An 18,923-nucleotide genomic window follows, 5' to 3' on the forward strand; every position below is an offset into this window, starting at 1 on the left:
GAAGCTAATAATCCCTGAGGCACTCAAGAAATTCCAAGCCTTTCATGGGGCTCAGAGGTTTATAACCGTGTTCACAAGAGCTCGTCACTGGTTTCTTTCCTGAGCCAAATGAATCCAGTTCACAATCCCCTACGCCATTTTCTGGATGGCTACATTTCTAGAGCAACATTTTGTAATCGTGTATTGCTGTCGCACCCGAGGACAGACAAGGAAGCCATACGTGGGAAACGGAAGAAGACGACAGGAGAGCAGAATCGTGTTTTATTTTGAAGCAGGATGCAGTAAGCGATTGCATATTAGAGTACAGAAGCTTGTTAGTTTCCTCAAATTCGAAAACCAAACTCCTCGCTTTCATGGTTCTGTCTTCACAGTACCTGGAACCCAGACCCGCGTGCTTGGTGCATTTCTGCTTGAAAGGCGTGTGTAAGCCTTCACGCTGTGCTTTCAGATATCATTCAGTCCGGCATTGAACATGCTAGTAATTTTGTATACGTGTACATCCGAGAAATTTGAGTTATTGAAGAAGGAACATAAGTAAAAATGAAAGTTGTTTATCTTCCGAGATGTCACTCTATGCAGTCCAGTAGAATTTCACTGATCTGTTGGCGGAGTGTACTGCTTCTGTCTTCATGATCTAAAATATGCTAAGCAAGGAACGAGCAAAAGACAAGCAGCTTACTGTGAATGTAGCGCACAGAAGCTTAGATATGGAGAGGGTACGAAGCCTCGAAGCTAGAGAGCGGTGAGTGATATGGCTTTGACTTCTGCTGTTCTCAGTTGGAATAAAGAGCCACTGGTGCTTGCAGGGTTCCACAGTCGTTCTCAACATGAATTTGAAAAGCAAATTTTCAAAATTTCTACTTGGAATTGAACATGTCCTATAATTAGTATGTAATCTGTCAATTTACTCAAATTATTCCTGCTTAAATAAAGGAATTACGAAGTTAAACTCATGTCTAAGGAACATGGAAGTGTGTAATAGATGCGAAAGTAAAGCTCTACACTTTCGTAACCTTGGTAATGGGGGGAGATAAGTGGTGGGATTCGGACTTTAGTAATATAAACTCTTGGGTGAAGATACAGAAGTGATCATTGGCTAGAAGCTAAATGGTTCCAGAGCCTACCTGGAGCTCCTGCTGTAGAGAGAACTCCCAGCGCCTCTGTCGGTAATAAAGGAATGTTTTTTTTTTCACGACATATGCACAATCTATGTTAGTGTTAAATGATACGGGAATATTTGCTTCAGTGTTTAATTCTTTTCCAACTACAAAAGTTACGCAACATCGAAAGGAAGGTTTAATATAGGTAAAAGTTTTTGTGCCGAAACATGTAGTGCGAGTGAGAGGAGGAGATGGATGAGTGTATGCACTGGAAGACGGTTGAAATAAATCATAGGTAAAATTATATAGGAATCAGTCATTATTCATCATTAATTATAAGGAGCAGATATCCAATGGGAATTTCCTCCAGCGATAAAGAATTCCGCGGGTTCGGTGTTCATTACCGTGTTGAAAATGTCCCCTAATGGAACCTATTCGGAACCGGTAAGATTCGTTACTCACTTTTACACCTTTTTATTGTAGATCTAATTTAATATCGGCTCTCTGTTTGTCTGGTAATATGGCTTCTGTTGAAGCTACCGGGGAACGAAAGTTGGATTTATCTTCTTCTGGGATGAAACTGGTAAAATTTCGACCCTTTGGGCTTAGAAATTCAGGCAGTTTGTGTAACACTAAGACAAGAATGGAAATACTGTGTTTCTGGACATCATCCATCGTCCTGTTTTTATTTCAAACACAACATTTCGAAGACTGCGCTCTTCCTCCGTCTTCAGGTAAAACCTACTCAGTGGGACCCAATCGATATAGGCCCCATCTCCGGACACCAGAGCCAACAAAGGATGTTAAAACAAAACATACGACATTAAAAACTCCACGTATATGAGGTTTAGCACCAGAGTTCTATCAGAATAGGAGTTCTCACTGGAAACATAAATTCTCTGTATGGTACCAACATAGAAAACACAAATTTTCCCACTAAATCTACACTCTACGGAGTTATATACTTTGCTTTCTGCTGCAGTAATGGGAGTTCATATGGGAGAGATGTTCAAGTTGGATTTAGTGATCAGATGATTCATCAGAGACATGTGGGAGGATTCCATTTTATGGTGTTTGATGTCTTAACTCCGGGAGATGATTTGTGCTGTGCTTGGTGCAGGTGTCTGAAGATAGGGACTAGCTCTATCGATGGGGCCCAACTGAGTAAGTTTTACCTGAAGACGGAGACAGAATCCAGTCTCCGAAACGTTATGTTTTAAATAAAAACAAGATGGTGGATAATGTCCAGGAACATAACATTTTTATTGATGTACCATCGTCAAAATCTTTTAGATCCTAGAAAAAGGAGAGTTTGAAATGAGCGACTAGAAGGAAAAATTACTCCTCACGTCATGGCACAAATACATTGTAGCTTTTACCTTACAGGTCACCTTCTGAGTCAGAAACATGTGAGATCATTACAGATCTTCCAGAAAATTTCTTATATATCTTGTTTCCAAGTACTATACTTCCCCCCACATTTTCATTTTCATTTCCCCTTAGGCAACAGTGTGCAGTCTTTAATCCCTTTACATTCCCTTCATCGGGTTTTTCTTCCCTTTTAATCCAACTGTGCCAACATCCCTTCGTGTAATATTTTGCATCTTTTGCCTAGTGGCTTATTGCTTTATATCCGTGCATTCTTCGCTCGCTTAGACTGCTGCTCTTGGCTGATCTGAAATTCCACTTCGCCACTTCACGTTTTGAGGCACATACCATAAACATATATACAGAACAGCCTGCAGGGGATAGTTACTCCATCTCTCGCCCCTTTCCACTCTCATCATTTTTTACTATGTGCCAAACGAGCCAGGACGGCAAAAACATCTTCTGTCTTCCATATTCAGTTCTTGCACGGCCGAGTTCCAAAGTGCGTACTTCCATATGGATATAGAGACGACGGTCAGAATTTGTAAACTCAGAACGCAAGCTCGCAAGACAACATTGCGCGAGTTCAGAAAGGCGCATAGTTGATATTACCGAATCACCATCAGGACTAAACGCTCTTCTGCTCAGTATGTCTGGCATTACAGCATACCTTGAAGGTCTGGAAAGCTATACGTTGCCTGTATGGGATTTGAGCATCAAGACTGCGGACTTTTGGGATGTAACGTACCATGTTAACTTGTACTCTTCTCCAAGTATAATTAGAATGATCAAGTCAAGGAGGATGAGGTGGGCAGGGCATGTAGCACGAATGGGGGAGAAGAAGAATGCATATAAGATATTGGTGGGATAGCCAGAAGGAAAGAGACCACTGGGAAGACCTAGGCGTATGTGGGTGGACAATATTAAAATGGATCTTAGAGAGACAGGATGGGATGGTATGGATTGGATTGATCTGGCTCAGGATAGGGACCAGGGGAGAACTCTTGTGAACACAGTAATGAACCTTCGGGTTCCATAAAATGCTGGGAAATTCTTGAGTAGCTACAGAATTTGCGACTTCTCAAGAAGGGCTCACCTCCATGAGTAACGCGCCATGTAATCTGAGGAGAAGAAAGAAGGAAGTAATGCTCAACCTTCAGCTTGAAGACGGAGACAATATGTTCCTCCGAAGCACTGGTAAACTTCTATCAGGTTACATGGCGTCACATGGTAGAACACAGCCATCTTATTTATGATTTTGGCGTCGCATGGAATGTTTCAGTTTTATAGGGCTAGCAAGAATTGTAGCCAAAGTGAAAACTGTGCCAAACGTACTCCTCTGGAGTACACAGTTACAAATGTTCTCCAGACGCTTTCGTACTATTTTGAATAACTCGCTGATATTAATATTCACTTATTGTACGCAGCTCTGTTGTTGCAGAGTTAGCCCAGCTACAGATATCGGACTGCGCAAAATTATAAATTATTCATCCTTGAATTTCGTCAGACACTCTCGTAAACAAATAATTTTCCATGTGACAGATGGTCGTAATGAGCTCTGTACTTTTTGACGTAGGTCTGGTAAGTGGTTACGAATGTTACGGGGGAACATGGTGCATCCTTCTTCTTCAAGGCAGAGGACTTCTGCTCTCAAGATACAGTAACGTTCCTCTGAAACTTTGCTAATGTCACGAGTTCAAGTCTCCGTGACTAATAATGACGGGTTTGGATTGGATGATTGGATTTAATAACACTGCCTTGTAAAATCTCTCCTAATCACAATTAATTACAATAACTCACAATTAATCTTCAGCCAAAACTTTCTTCCTTGACTGCCGAGGACTCGGTCCATTCTCATTCTTGTTTCATGAATGACTTCTGATTTAAGACCGCACTACTTATATAGTCTCCAGTCGGATCCATAGAAAACACATCCTTTGCCCAGCAATGGATATGCGAATCACATAGAAAACACCTTTTCCTCTATTGTTGTATTTACAGCGCGTTGCATAGCAACGGAAGTTTTCCTATTGTTACCTGCGTATTCGTTGTCGCGTAAATGTGTTTACCGAGTCATTGCTCAGCAACGAGTGTCATATATAAGACGACCCGAATTTATATATTCATCGCTGACAAAATCTCACAGCTTTTATAAACTTAAGATTTATGGGAAGAAGAAAATGAAATTGTTTCAAAAACTTCCTCTACGCCTCTAATACCTGTATCATTGAAAAGAGCTTAGTGATTTGAAACATGAAACCTGTAAGGGGTAGGTTACGTAAACACGTCTCTGTTAATGAGCAAACCGCGTAAAGGATACATAATAAAAGTCGTGGACAGATTTTTCGATGTAAAATAATTAAAATTAATAAATTATATTCATAATAGAATGTTCGATAATTATATTTTTACTACTAACTTAATTTTAAAGTTATATGTAACTTGGTCACTTTCATTTCGAGAGATTCAGGGCGTGCAGCGTGAATAACAGTCGAAATTAAACTGTAATTACGTGAGATTAATTATGTTTTGTGTAAATACGAAACCACGAGGCAGTTTATTAAATTAAACCCACGCCATGTCCGTGCTATATGCATGACTGTGGTTTGCAGTAACATCCGAACAGATCCCACATCTATTGTTTTCCTCCATCCTTACAACCAGTCTCTCATTCACTGTTGAAACTCTTCTGAGTTTCTCTTGCTCTCGAAACCGTTCTTGCTTCTCTTACTCGAGATTAAAGAACACATTTGTATAACGTGGGCAAATTGCATTTTAAATATTACAAATGCTCACTCATTACCGGTTAACGTCAGCTACAGACAAAATAAATAGATCTCCGTTTTCCTGAGAATTTGTTAGTAGACTCATATGATGGCGTCAAACGGTTCAACAGATTTGTAATGAACTTTCTATTTACATTTATTACACGAAGCGCCTGGAAATGAAAGCATAATGGTGAAGTCATTTCTTTTAATCTCTCTATCCGTACGCCTGACCGCGAGTTATACGCACCAAAATTACTGAAGGAATTTTGCATGAAATATTATATTAGAACTGTACACTGAAAGTTGTAAGGTGAATTTAATTTTGGTTCATATCAGGCCCAACATCTACTTTACCTGAATCATAAAGCGCATTTATTGATTTCCTCAATAAGTTCTTATCGTGTGAAAACATATGGCATAATATATGAACCTTATTCCCCCGCGTTGGTGTCTCCACCTTATCGTGGTGAGGGGGTTTGAGTATGCCAAGAACCCCGAGAGCTATACCAGCGGTAGCGTAGCTACTGGTAGGGCCTCCCTTGCTGGACAGGTCAAAGGGTAGGCATCAGACGAAGAGAGACACCAAAAACCAAAAACTGATGCCGGAAGCAGCGTCATCAGCAGCGACTTGAAGCACAGAGCAAATGATGCTCGAGATGGTTCAAGTTCGTATAGCAACAGGCGTGACCAGAGTGGTTTGAACGGCTGTTGTACTGCGATGTGGAAAGCAAATGGAAAAACTACCACATTACCCTTTTCCTCTTTCCAAAAACAGAAGATCACATTAAGTGGAGGAACTGTTTTGGAAGAGGCTGTGGACCTGTCGTCTGACAGATTACTGATGAATGAATGAATGAATGAACCTTATTAAAGTCGGCAGATTTAAATTTTTAATATTATTATATATATTTATCTAGAGAAAAACAAAAGAAAAATATGGGACATTTTTTAGATCAGTGAATTATGCAAGGCCGTAGAGAACATAAATTTATTATCTCGGATATTATCAATAGTCTAGTTATAAAATTAATTTCGACGACGTATAAATTTTCAATATAAAAGCTATCCCTGTAACAGGCTGTGAAAACCCATAGTGTTATGAGACGTCGAGGCTTCCACATTTTCTATAAAATCGACTCACAGATGGCGACGAGGTTGTCAGTGTTATGCGCCAGCCACGTCTAGATTCCTGGTACTCATTTCTGTTAGATGCTGAGTGAACACCAGGACTGGAAATATTATGACAATTGAAAAATCCAGTGACCTCATCGGTTATCGAACCCGCGACCTACGAACTTGTAACAAAATGCCTCAACTAACTACGCTACCGCGTGCTCTAACTTTCAAGATACAAAAAAGAAAAAAACTACGATGTATCTACACACACACACACACACACACGAAAAAAAAATACAGTCAGAAATTTAAAGAACGTCTCTCTTTGAACGGGAACTGAACACGACACTTCAAGAATACAAAGCAGGAATTGTAGTATTTCGCACGGTTCTGATATGTTAATTTCTTTTATTGTTTGCGGCTCCGGAATATTTGTTGGGTACTTGACCATGGTGCTGTCACGTTCGGTACTTATTTTGAACGCAGAAGGGCCTGTCGGCCATTAAATTCTGTCTGCCTCTGGGGTTGCAGTGAAAAGTTTTCATGGTGACGGATATAGCGCAGACAAAATGTTTGTTCACGTTTAGCAAACATGGCGACTCCCAGCATAGAGTAAATACACAAGAACTAGAATCTGCCAGACTTTCTTTCTAAAACAAACATCGGGCGTCCCCTGCAGATAGTTTTTGTATTGTAACAAAAGTTTCGGAATTCATTTCAGGTGCGTTTGATATTGCATGTGTGTTTTCTTTTTGAAGTGGGAGAAACTGATTGAAAACTTGCCATTCAGCGATTCTCCGCCCTGAGCAGACTCTGTTCCTCTCTTACCCTGCATCCTGTACGTCGTGAGAAAGAAAACATATAAATCGTACGCACATATTTGTGTTTCAGCTCTGTTTTCTCTGCATGCATGTACTTCTGTGTTTGTTTTGTGCAATTAATACACATTTCACTTAATCATTTATACGGGGTATTTTTTTAATTTCAATTTCCTGAAAAGTAGAGAGTCCAGGAGAGCTAACCGAGGAAGAGAGAGAAAAATATAAGTCATATGGAATAACAGCAAAAGAATAAAAATATCATGGTCGACTATGTTTTCTGGCTTTGTATATAAAAACAATACTACACCGGAACTCCCATTGCATTGTGGGTAAAAGGAAACGCCCTTCATTTACAGTCATCCTCATTGTAGATACACTGTAGTATGTAATATATATATATCAGGGGTGTACAGGGGAAACTGAAACGAGCCACCATGAGTTATGTTGTTACGTTTGGGAATTTAGTGAAATTCTTTTAATAAGAGAGAAGGGAGACTAGAAGTAAGAGTAAAAGGAAGGATACAGAGACAGATGAAATAGTGAATTTGAAAAAGGCATGAGGAAAGAAAGGAGGGCGGAAAGGATGAACAAAAGAAATAAAAAAGGGTATGATCGTCAATTCCCCATTTGAGTGAGAATTAGTGCAACTTTATTACTTTCTGCAAAATAAGGACAAGATTATCTAAGTTGTCATCAGTCAGCAGTTCTTCACCGCACTGATACCTGTAACCGCGTACATTCATAACCTGCACCGTGCTCTCCTGAGGTACCACTAACTTTCAACTTACGCGAGCATTTCAATGTCATTTCTCATTCCAGACACGCCTTTTCTTCCTAAATAACACATTTAATAGCATATGTAGAATTAATATTGAGCAGATTATATGATTGGTATGATTAATGATTGTATTCCGCAGGCTCCTAGTTTCGATGTCTGTTGGTGCAGACAAACCTAAAACTGAAATCTGCCTATTCATGTGTCTATGCCCCAGCAAACGAGTGACGGAGTAACGTCTTAGTACAGACAGAAACACAATAGCCTTCTTAACTGTTATGTTACGATTCTGCCATAAAAATGGATCGGCCATTAAGTAATGCTACTAAGCAGTCTAGTGCTTAACCATCCTACGTAGTAGCGTGGCGGCAGAACCCCGCTGCGTGTGTGAGTGGGTGTGTAGATGGTGGGCTGACGGATAGATCCCTTCAAGTTGGTTATTTAACGACGCTGTCAGTATGGAGGTTGTATAGCTTCAATGACAGGATGATTAATGAACATGAAGCAGTGGTTAGAATAAGAATTGGCAGTGGAATCCAAAGTTTTCGGGGACCACCAGCTCCAGTGCCATTTTATTCGCTGGGACTGAAACAGAGTAGCTGCAGTGGGAAGCCAGCTATTAACCGCCTATGCTGTGGAGAGGCGGATTGATGGCGTGTAGATTGGTGGATGTCGCATATTTGTGATATGTAGACCAATTTCCAAGTACCAGCTATATAAACAGGCGACAGAACAGCAACCGTTGTTAGGGAACAGCTCTGTGGACATGTTTCCTCGGCAGTGTGACTGCGCTGATATATATTGGCGGATGTACTATGGTGTACTATGGTTGGTGTCTCCACCTTATCGTGGTGAGGGGGTTTGAGTTTGAGTATGCCAAGGACCCTGAGAGCTATACCAGCGGTAGCGTAGCTACTGGCAGGGCCTCCCTTGCTGGACAGGTCAAAGGGTAGGCATCAGACGAAGAGAGACACCAAAAACTGATGCCGGAAGCAGCGTCATCAGCAGCGACTTGAAGCACAGAGCAAATGATGCTCGAGATGGTTCAAGTTCGTATAGCAACAGGCGTGACCAGAGTGGTTTGAACGGCTGCTGTACTGCGATGTGGAAAGCAAATGGAAAAACTACCACATTATCACTTTTCCTGGATAGTCTCTTTCCAAAAGCAGAAGATCGCATTAAGTGGAGGAACTGTTTTGGAAGAGACTGTGGACCTGTCGTCTGACAGATTACTGATGAATGAATGAAGTACTATGGGTGAAAAGATGGTTTAATGGATTGACTGAATGATTGATAGATGGAAGAACGCAGAATTGGTACGCGGAAAAGTTTTGCGGTGTTTCTTGCCGGCTTTAATATCGTGTAGAGCCACTAACTTTCTTAATGTGTAACATTGGAAGGTACTGCCGAGGTAGGCGCCCGCGATGTCAAGACCTCTGCAAAAGTCTGTCAGGGCGGTGAGTAAATCGGTAGAGTTCCAACTTTGTAGGCTTACTTCTGCAAAATTAGCCAGACAGTGACTGCTAAACCAACATGCCTGGGAATGGGGCGGGGGGATGAGAAATCCCTACGTCACATCCAGTAAGTTCTGACCTAGTTATAGTTTGAGATGTACAAGAAGAGAGGGGTTTTCGAAAGTAACTGCACGACTCATGATGGATGTCACACAAATTAAAAGCCACTAATTTGATCACCCCTGAGGTGTACAGGCCATTCCAATGTTGCTATTTAGGCATGGAAAAGGAGAGTGGTCTGTTTTGAAGGGGAGGGATGAGGTTTTGGGCACTGCTTTCCTACAAAAACAAAACTTTGAAGTTTAACTAGTCAGCACGGGAAGTTACGAAATTGAATGTAAAACAAAGTTGCACTTAGAATAGAGAGAGAACAGATGAAATAGACTGGCTTTTCAGGTAGCCGAGTGTATTTTCAGGCTATTCATTTAAATAAAATGAACACTCTAATAAAATCCAATTCAAAGGAACTTCAGTTAATCGTAATCTGCCTTTATGATCGTTCATTTCATGTTGTGTTTGCATTTAGAGCCTTAGGAAATATCACATATTGATATGAATATGTTACACATAAAACGCAGACTTTATTTCATTAAATGAATTCACCTAAAGGGATTTCTGATACAACGTCCAAATGTTCTCTGCATAGTCGCAAGTCCACATTTTAAAGACAAATGAAATATTTTATCCTGCTAGTATATTTCTCTCCCTAGCTGTAAGCAGTCTTCTCATTACGATCCCGCAAACACGCGAACATATTAAAAACAATGGAAACGAGTTACAAAGAGGACCAGGGGGCTTGGATAAAACAAAATGTACTCAAGTGAGAGGAAAATAATTTTAAATAAATTATTAGCGAACAGGGTAAAATTTAATTCATGTTCGTATGTGTTATGAGAATGAACTAAATATGGACGTTGTTTAATGTACTCGTATTCGGTTCTGTTTACCCCATGCATTATTATTGGGAATGGTGCTATATGAACTAAGTTAAACTTAAATTTTCAGGGGAAAATTCTGACGTTTCTTGTACTAAATATCGCTATACAGACAAAGGGTCTACTTCATGTTGAAGTCTGATTACATAAGAAATAAGAGAGTGAACAGGTACTAAATTATCTGAGGGGTATTCCATGATTTACTTGAAGAAATATGGAGATATGTAGAGATATATTTGCTGTATGGTTATTGTTATTAATCATAATGTCATTTGAATTCTTTCTCGTAGAGGCCGTTAATGCTATCTTAACATAAGCATGAATGCTAGAATCAACACTCCTCTAGAAACTGTGCATTTTATAAGACGTAAATCTACCTCATATTTATTACATCGTTTGTCTGAAATCCATTCAAATTTCTGAGCGTAGAGATATCGAGGTAAACCCTATTGCTACAAGCAGACCTAGTCCAGTTTAGCTTCACTTTACCCACATCTACCCATCCTTCAATTATTGGATTACGTCTAAAAATACTGCTGGCAGATTACCTACATTAGTACCGCCTTTGTACCACCAGATGGGACTACTGTAGGGATCCGATAACCTTACTCATGGAGCTGAGCCCTTCTTAAGGAGCCGCCACTTCTGCAGCTACAAAAGATTTTCCAGAATTTGATGGAACCCGAAGGTTTATTACCGTGTTCACAAGAGCCCTCCACTGGTCCCTAACCTGAGCCATATCAATCCAATCCATACTATCGCATCCTATCTCTCCAAGATCCATTCTAATATTGTCCACCCACCTACGCCTTGGTCTTCCCTGTGGTCTCTTTCCTTCTGGCTTTCCCACCAATATCCTATACGCATTCCTCGTTTCCCCCATTCGTGCTACATGACCTGACCACCTCATCCTCCTTGACTTGATCATTCTAATTATATTTGGAGGACAACCATGAACTACTGTATTTTAAGGAGAGAAGTTTTAAGAGCTTCGTCGCAACTACTGTAGTTTAGATAGCATCTGAATTGCAGTAATGTAATATTAGTAACTTCTGAACTGATGAGATATATACAAAGGTTTTTTTTTAATTCGCTTAGTGGGGAGGTGGAGTCGAACTGGTCCACTCGGCACGGCGGCCACTGATTGACTTATTGTACCTGTCCCTGGTGATTATGATGATGGAGAATTTGATGGAATAAAGATTGGCAAGGGAAACCGAAGTACTCGGAGACAACCCACCCCAGCGCTATACAGGGGCTTAGTTCAGTCACAGAGACAACTAAGTAGACTGGTGTAGCGATAATGCTCTAGGCTTGTATTCGCAAAGTATCATCAGGGTCACCGTCTCTCCTAATTAAATTTCTGTTCCTTTTCTCATTTCTTTTAAATTCGGGCATAGATCCTTGATTAATCTCCTATGCTTTTCTTCTGTTCGGTTTGTAGTTCATTGTTCATCAGGCGTCCTATGATTCGACGTCATACAGTGTGACTATAAATTATTGTTGGTGTTTCCGTAGCATATATTTGGAGGGAGATTGAATGCCGCCTGGGCATCTTACGTGTTGTGAAACGCGCGCATGATGAATTTATTTAGCATTCTACAGTGTTAGTTCTATAGACAATAATACTTTCTGAGTTACACTTTCATATCCCGAAAGTAGTTATATTTCGTTATTTTCGGTTTGAAAATAATACGCCACGAAAACCCGGACAATAATTTAGAATCACCCTGTGTAGTCAGGATACTGAAAGCGCCGTAAAATGAGCAACAATGAAAACTTCGTTGTATTTTCTTTTCCAGTGGATCTCAAACAGGGGACCTCAATACTCCTGCGTTTCCTTTACTTCGTTATTTTCGGTTTGAAAATAATTCGCCACGAAAACCCGGACAATAATATAGAATTACTCTGTATAGTCAGGATACTGAAAGCGCCATAAAAAAAACAACAATGAAATCTTCGTTGCACTCTTTCCCTTTTGCAGTGGATCTCAAACAGGAGACCTCAATATCCTTGAGTGCCGTAATGTCTCTTAAATGTGTATTCAGAAAATTTAATTACTCACCCTTTTCTAAATGTATGTTTAACATCAAAAAAGCGTTTGGCTCAGAACCCGTTGTCTTCCCATCAGCTCAAAATTATGTGTATATTCCTACATGGGACCTATTAACGCCTTTGAACCAATGTAGAACTCCTTACGTTATACTGATGAAGTAGGGCAAGAAAGAATGGTTGAATAACACAAACTATTTATCTCTTTAAACATATATTTAATCGAAGAAATTTACAAGACAATACATGTAAGATTTGAGGCTTTCACGGCGGTGACTATGAAGAAAATAGTCTTCTGGGATTTGGCACCGTGTATATGTGGTGTTAACCGACGTTTCGGAGGAACGTATCGCCTCCATCTTCAGGGTAGAAGGAGAACCGGTAAAAGCAGCCTGCTTTTACCGGTTCTCACGGTCTCTTCGCTTGCGTATTTCTTATATTTTTCCTTCTACTCTGAAGATGGAGGCGGTACGTTCCTCCGAAACGTCGGTTAACACCACATATGAACGGTGCCAAATCCCAGAAGACTGCTTTCTTCAAGACAATACATATTCATTATTTCCTTGTGATCTCCGACCTGCGCGAAGTTAGGAGCATTGGGGGCCGGACAAGCAGTGAGCAGTTTTGCCGGTATGAAAACAGAAAACGCTGATGGCGAAACTGGTGGGAAATAATAAACCTTATTCATAATACGATTCGCTGATACAGCATCACACATGCTTCCTATATGTTTTGCCACTCTATGTTTCAGTGGCCGCAGTCACTCGTATTTAGTAAAGACGTATGAGGAAGTCGATGTATAGATCCATCTTTTCTTGACCTCGACATTAGTTGGTAGTGAGTGGCCAATTCACGCCCCGGCCGCTACGTTCTCCGAGAAATAGCCCCCGCTACAGACTGGGTAGGAGTCTGGGTCAGGATGACTTGGAGAAGAGGAAGTTTGTTAAATTGTGTTTTAATGACCTAATTCTTCCGGACAGAGTGCATGATTCTGAATGTGATACATAATTAATAATTCAGAAGTCTCTATGCAATGGGCTCTCTTGTAGAGATGAATTATTTTACCGTTCCTTGTAAAATGAAACTGAGTTATTTGTTTCTTTAAAATAATGATTAGTTGATTGATGTAAAACTATTTTACCATGAAACTCGGAATTACTGGGTTTTGTACTTTGCCCTTCGTCCGGTATAAGTCTAAAAACTAAGTAATTCCGAGTGTTTTACAATGTCATCAGAGTCCTTTAGAATGTATAGAATATATTTTTTCTTAAAATGATGTTTAAGCTTCCGAAGTAATATTCCACTGACTGAAACGGGACGATAATAATGAACGATGGGGATACTTTTCTGTTTGAAGGTAATGTTCCTGTATTATCTCTGGGATACTGAAGAATAGAACTAGAAATTTTACTGAGGACAGCAGATAACCCTACCGAGATTGGAACCACCAAATTCTTGCCGAATAAAAAATTAAATTAAATTTTGGTATACTAAAAAACAACTCCTAAATAAAATTGTATAAATCTACATCTAGAAAATGCAATTAACTGGAATAACCTATGGTATATAGTATACCTTAATATCGAAGCCATGATTTAACAGAAAATTGAAACCAAGTACGACACTCTAAACAACAAAATTAAAAAAACTAAAACTTGATAAAAAAAATTAAATGATGTAGTTGTGCTGTGACGGTTTTAACAAAGAAGTTGGGACTAAGTGCCTTGTACTGCGGCCACTTCTGGCCTATTGTACCAGCCCCAGATGATAGGTGAGGGTGATTGTGGAGCAATTGGTGGAATGAAGATTGGCAGGGGAAACCGAAGTACTCGGAGAAAACCTGAACCAGCGCCACTTTGTCCACCACAAATCCCACTTGACCAGACCCGGGATCGAACGCGGGCTGCCGCGGTGGGAAGCCAGCGACTAACCGCTTGAGCTATGGCGCGGCCCTAAACTGAAGAATATAACTAGGAATTTTACTGAGGACAGCCGATAACCCTATCGAGATTGGAACCACCAAATACTTGCCGAAAACAAGCATAACGTTATAACAATACGATGAATTTTATTGCAATTTCATTTATGTTTCATGTGAAAGTGTGTCCCTCTTCCTGAGTATCTGCGTACAACTTTAGAAGCTACAATTCACATCTTATCCTCGTCGTCATCATCATCATTATCATCATCATGTGCTTCAATGTAGACTTTTTTGGCCTGTTGCGCCTCAAAGACTATACTTCCATCGACTTATAGGTTGTCCGACATTTCTTCTTCCGTCTCCTTGGTAATTCTTAAATGTTTGTGTCAGTCTTGAAGAGCCCCTCCTTAAGATGTGACTATGGTAGTAGTCTTAGGTTCTTTCTTCTAAAACACATATTTGTAACGCATTTCGTATTGTCGTTTTGCTTACATGGTCTGTAAGCGCACATCCAGAGACAAGCCTTGAGAAGCGCATTTCCCCTGTTTAAATTTTCCTCTTTTCAGATCTGCTCAGAGCCCAGTTCTACCATTCATGCACACATACGTACATTCACGTTTTTGTGATGGGAAAGTTTCTTGTATCCAGTGTGCTGGAACATTGTTTCTAACGCAGTTGCATCTTTTATTCATTACGACATTAATCTTCACTGTTTCGTACCCGAAGTATGTGTTACTGCTCGCCGCAATTTACATGACACATATCATGTAGCTCCTGCCCTGAAATCGTGCTACTTCATCCCATATTTCATTTATGAATGTTGAACTGATGTGAACACTCTCGTTCGGTTCCTTTTCGCATGAAACTGGCCCTATTTATTTCGCTTACTTCTCAGTACTACAGATCTCCTTCCGCCTATCATTTCCTCCTGATTTTGATCTTTATAGTTACATTCACAAAGGTACAACATTAGGGATGGGCTGAATTCATTTGCCTCAGAATGAGAAACAGTTTTAGACTCTTGTGGACACAGTAATAAAGCCTCAGGTTCTGTAAAATTAGGAAAATTTATTTTTTTTTGTAGTTAGGTATATTCATGGGCGCGCCATAGCTCAAGCGGTTAGTCGCTGGCTTCCCGCCGCGGCGGCGGGGTCTGGTCAAGTGTGTTTTGTGGTGGACAAAGTGGCGCTGCGGCAGGTTTTCTCCGAGTACTTCGGTTTCCCCTGCCAATCTTCATTCCACCAATTGCTCCACAATCACCCTCACCTATCATCTGGGGCTGGTACAATAGGCCAGAAGTGGCCGCAATACAAGGGACTTAGTCCCACCCCACTAGCAATAAAAAATTATTTTAGCCCCATCAGAGAATTGCTAGTGAATAAGGCGTCGCTGATATTTATGTACGTAGTATATACAGTGTATATGGATAAACAGATGGGCAGGAGCCCCGCTAGGCCCTGAAGCTGTGAAGGGATTTTGTTTTCACATTTGGTATTTAAGAGTTTTTCTGTCATAGGTTGGTATCTGTTGTTTATGAACACTCTAACTTTAATTGGCCTTTCAAATGGCTACAAAACACAAAATGGCGATTTTCCCGAAAACGGCTCTAACGATTTTCATTACGTTTCGGCAACTTGTGGAGAAGGTCACCTCACAACAAAGTGCATATTTAGTATCTTCAGGAATATAACGGGAAACAAGCTGTTGGCCCAGACACCAAATTATATTTTGTTATAATCGACTTTACCGGTGTGATGGATTTCATTGTTGTTCGGTAATCAGTGACCAACAATGGTATACTGTTTTACAGCAGATTTCTTTTCCAAACAAAATCAGTAATGGTCATTCTTATATGAGAAATTATATGCAATATCTGACCACCGATTCTTTCAAGTCAATCTCTAATTTCTTCATAACCATGTCCCACTTTCCACACGTGAAGTTAATATACAGTTACTGACTCATAGTAACACGGCTCCTGTTCTCACTATCCGAGTTTGAACGCTGCTGTCAAGTCTGTGGGCTACTATTTCCACTCTCTAGGACACGGAGCCATATTCCTCCTGTAGTGTGTTGCCTTTCATAACCAGTAATAGCTTCTCATGCTGTCCTTTTCCATCACGACTGAGGATTTCTTTCAACGGCCCAATCCTATTCTTTTTTCAAATATAAATATTTCAGGCCTTGTGCCATAATTCTTTGGCTTGCAGACTAAAATGGTTCATAGGGTGAAAATCCTTTAATGAAAGAAATCCTGTATTAATCATTCATAATGTGGCACAGCGCGAAATTTGACAGCTCTCATACTGCTACCAGTTTATCTGTTAGAGGCATTAAAGAACAGAGTCGCTATTAATTTAGGTCAAACGAAACCAGTAGGTTGATGTCTGGGACATTTACTTGTAAGTGGAGAACATCTGGTAATATAGGTGGTATACACAATTGTCGTTACTTTGCACTTACTTAGAAATCAGTACTCTCAGCCCTTGGTTTGTGACCCGGGTAGAGCAGTCGGTATAGCTACTGCCTGCGGACTGGGCGACCGAGGGGTCGGTTTTCGAGTCCCAGTAGGGTCAGAATTTTTTCTTCTCCATATCGTCCAGACCGGTTCTGGGGCCCACCCAGTCTCCTTGCCAATGGGTAGCGGGGGCTCTTACCACAGGAGTAAAGCGACAGGGGCTTGAAGCTGACCACTCAACTCCAGCTAGTGCCGATGTCAAGAAAATGTGGATCTGTACATCAACTCCCCCATACGCCTTCATGGTATAGTTCTTAGTTTGTTAAGCACAGGGACAATTTTACTTTGCTTTTAATCTCTCCTTTACACTAAATCCACTGTTGCACGTAGGAACACAATTTGCCACTGTGGTGGTCTATTGAATTGAAAATCCTATAGATTCACATGTAACTGCGGATTGAGGAAGGGGCGGGGATTGATATCGGGACCATTAATAATGTTCTCGCTCTTTCAACGCGAAGCTCTGGACCACGAAATCAGATTAGCGTGCGTTTTACAAATTCCCCTTATAATGTGTATTCACTGTGTTCCCTCTTGACGCTGCTGAGATAAGAGGATTTCAGACCCGATATAATAAGAGTGGACTGTGTCTAAGGGGAATACACCCTAAGAAGAAGCGCAACCAACATCTTGCGTCTTTTACAGCTGGATGAAATTGGGAAGGCCTCGACTATGTTGAGGGAATAATTTATGACACCTGTTTCCTTCATAAGCTCGAATCTATAATCTGGTGAAAGTAGGGGATTTAAGAGTATGAGGTAGTACGTACATAGTTCACTTATTGGTTTCTATAAGCAATGTAACCCTTAGACAAAAATTACTGCTGTGTGAAGTACCAATAATAGAATTAAAAAGAAAATTCTAAATTTTGAAGAGAGGGTTCTAGATAAACCATATGTAGTTTCACCCACTTTACTACAACAAGAAAAAGTTCTATAATGGTAATCAAATTTGTTTTATTTTTCTTCTAAAATACAGATTCTTTTCTAAGGATGTGTTTTAAGGAACAGAAAATAACTGTGAAAAAGTAAAATTTTTGGATTGCATATAATTGTTGGGCAGATTTGCAGCTTTAAGAACTCTGTATTACTGAGATTATATTAAAAGGCAGTTAACAGAATTTTCATCACAAACACATGACCAGTCAATATTAGGCAAAGCATCGTGAAGGAACTGCATAGAACCATAAAGGATAAAATATGTTTGAACAATCTAAATTTAATTTTTAATTATTGTCAAGTGAGAATGACACTTATGAGGAGTGACGGCAAGACAGTTATAAATAAAGAACTAAGTCATATGAGAAAATGATTCAATTCAATTTATTTCGTGTTTGTTTACTTGTAAACTTAACAACACAGAGTCCATTTGCAAAGTTAACACGAATAAGTAGAATAACTAAAAACCAATACAAAACTAGAGATAACAATACTTCAATTCAATTCATTTCTTTATTATTTATGTGCCGAGTCATAAGCCGCAAGGCCAATTACAGACACAGCGCAGTGCAGATTCAAGTAATTACATTATGGACAATCACAACATCAAGTCAAAGACAAATTACCGGCAAGCACTCGAGGAAAAACGCATTAATACAGACAAGTAGACAAACCATAATAATAATAATAACAATAATAATATTAATAATATTAATAATAATAATTTCATTAACATAAATCAATAATGCAGACAAGTAAACAAATAAACAAATAATAATTCAGTTCAATTCTTTGTTATTTATGTGCCATGTCAACAGCCGCAAGGCCAATTACAGACAGAGCACAGTGTATATACAGGTAATCCCATTATGGACAAACACAACATAAGTCACAGACAAATTAGAGTGAAGTACTTGGGACAACACAATAATGAAGAAAAGTAAACAAACAAACAAATAAATGATAATAAAAACACATAATAATTTCATTATCATAAAACTAAGTGTATTAAGAAGTGAGAAATGAAACAAATATTTAATTAATAATAACGAAATTAATAAAAATAATAATAATAATAATAGTTTAATTAGTTCAGT

This window comes from Cryptotermes secundus, unplaced genomic scaffold (assembly GCF_002891405.2).
Source record: "Cryptotermes secundus unplaced genomic scaffold, Csec_1.0 scaffold238, whole genome shotgun sequence".
In the NCBI taxonomy this organism is placed as follows: domain Eukaryota; kingdom Metazoa; phylum Arthropoda; class Insecta; order Blattodea; family Kalotermitidae; genus Cryptotermes; species Cryptotermes secundus.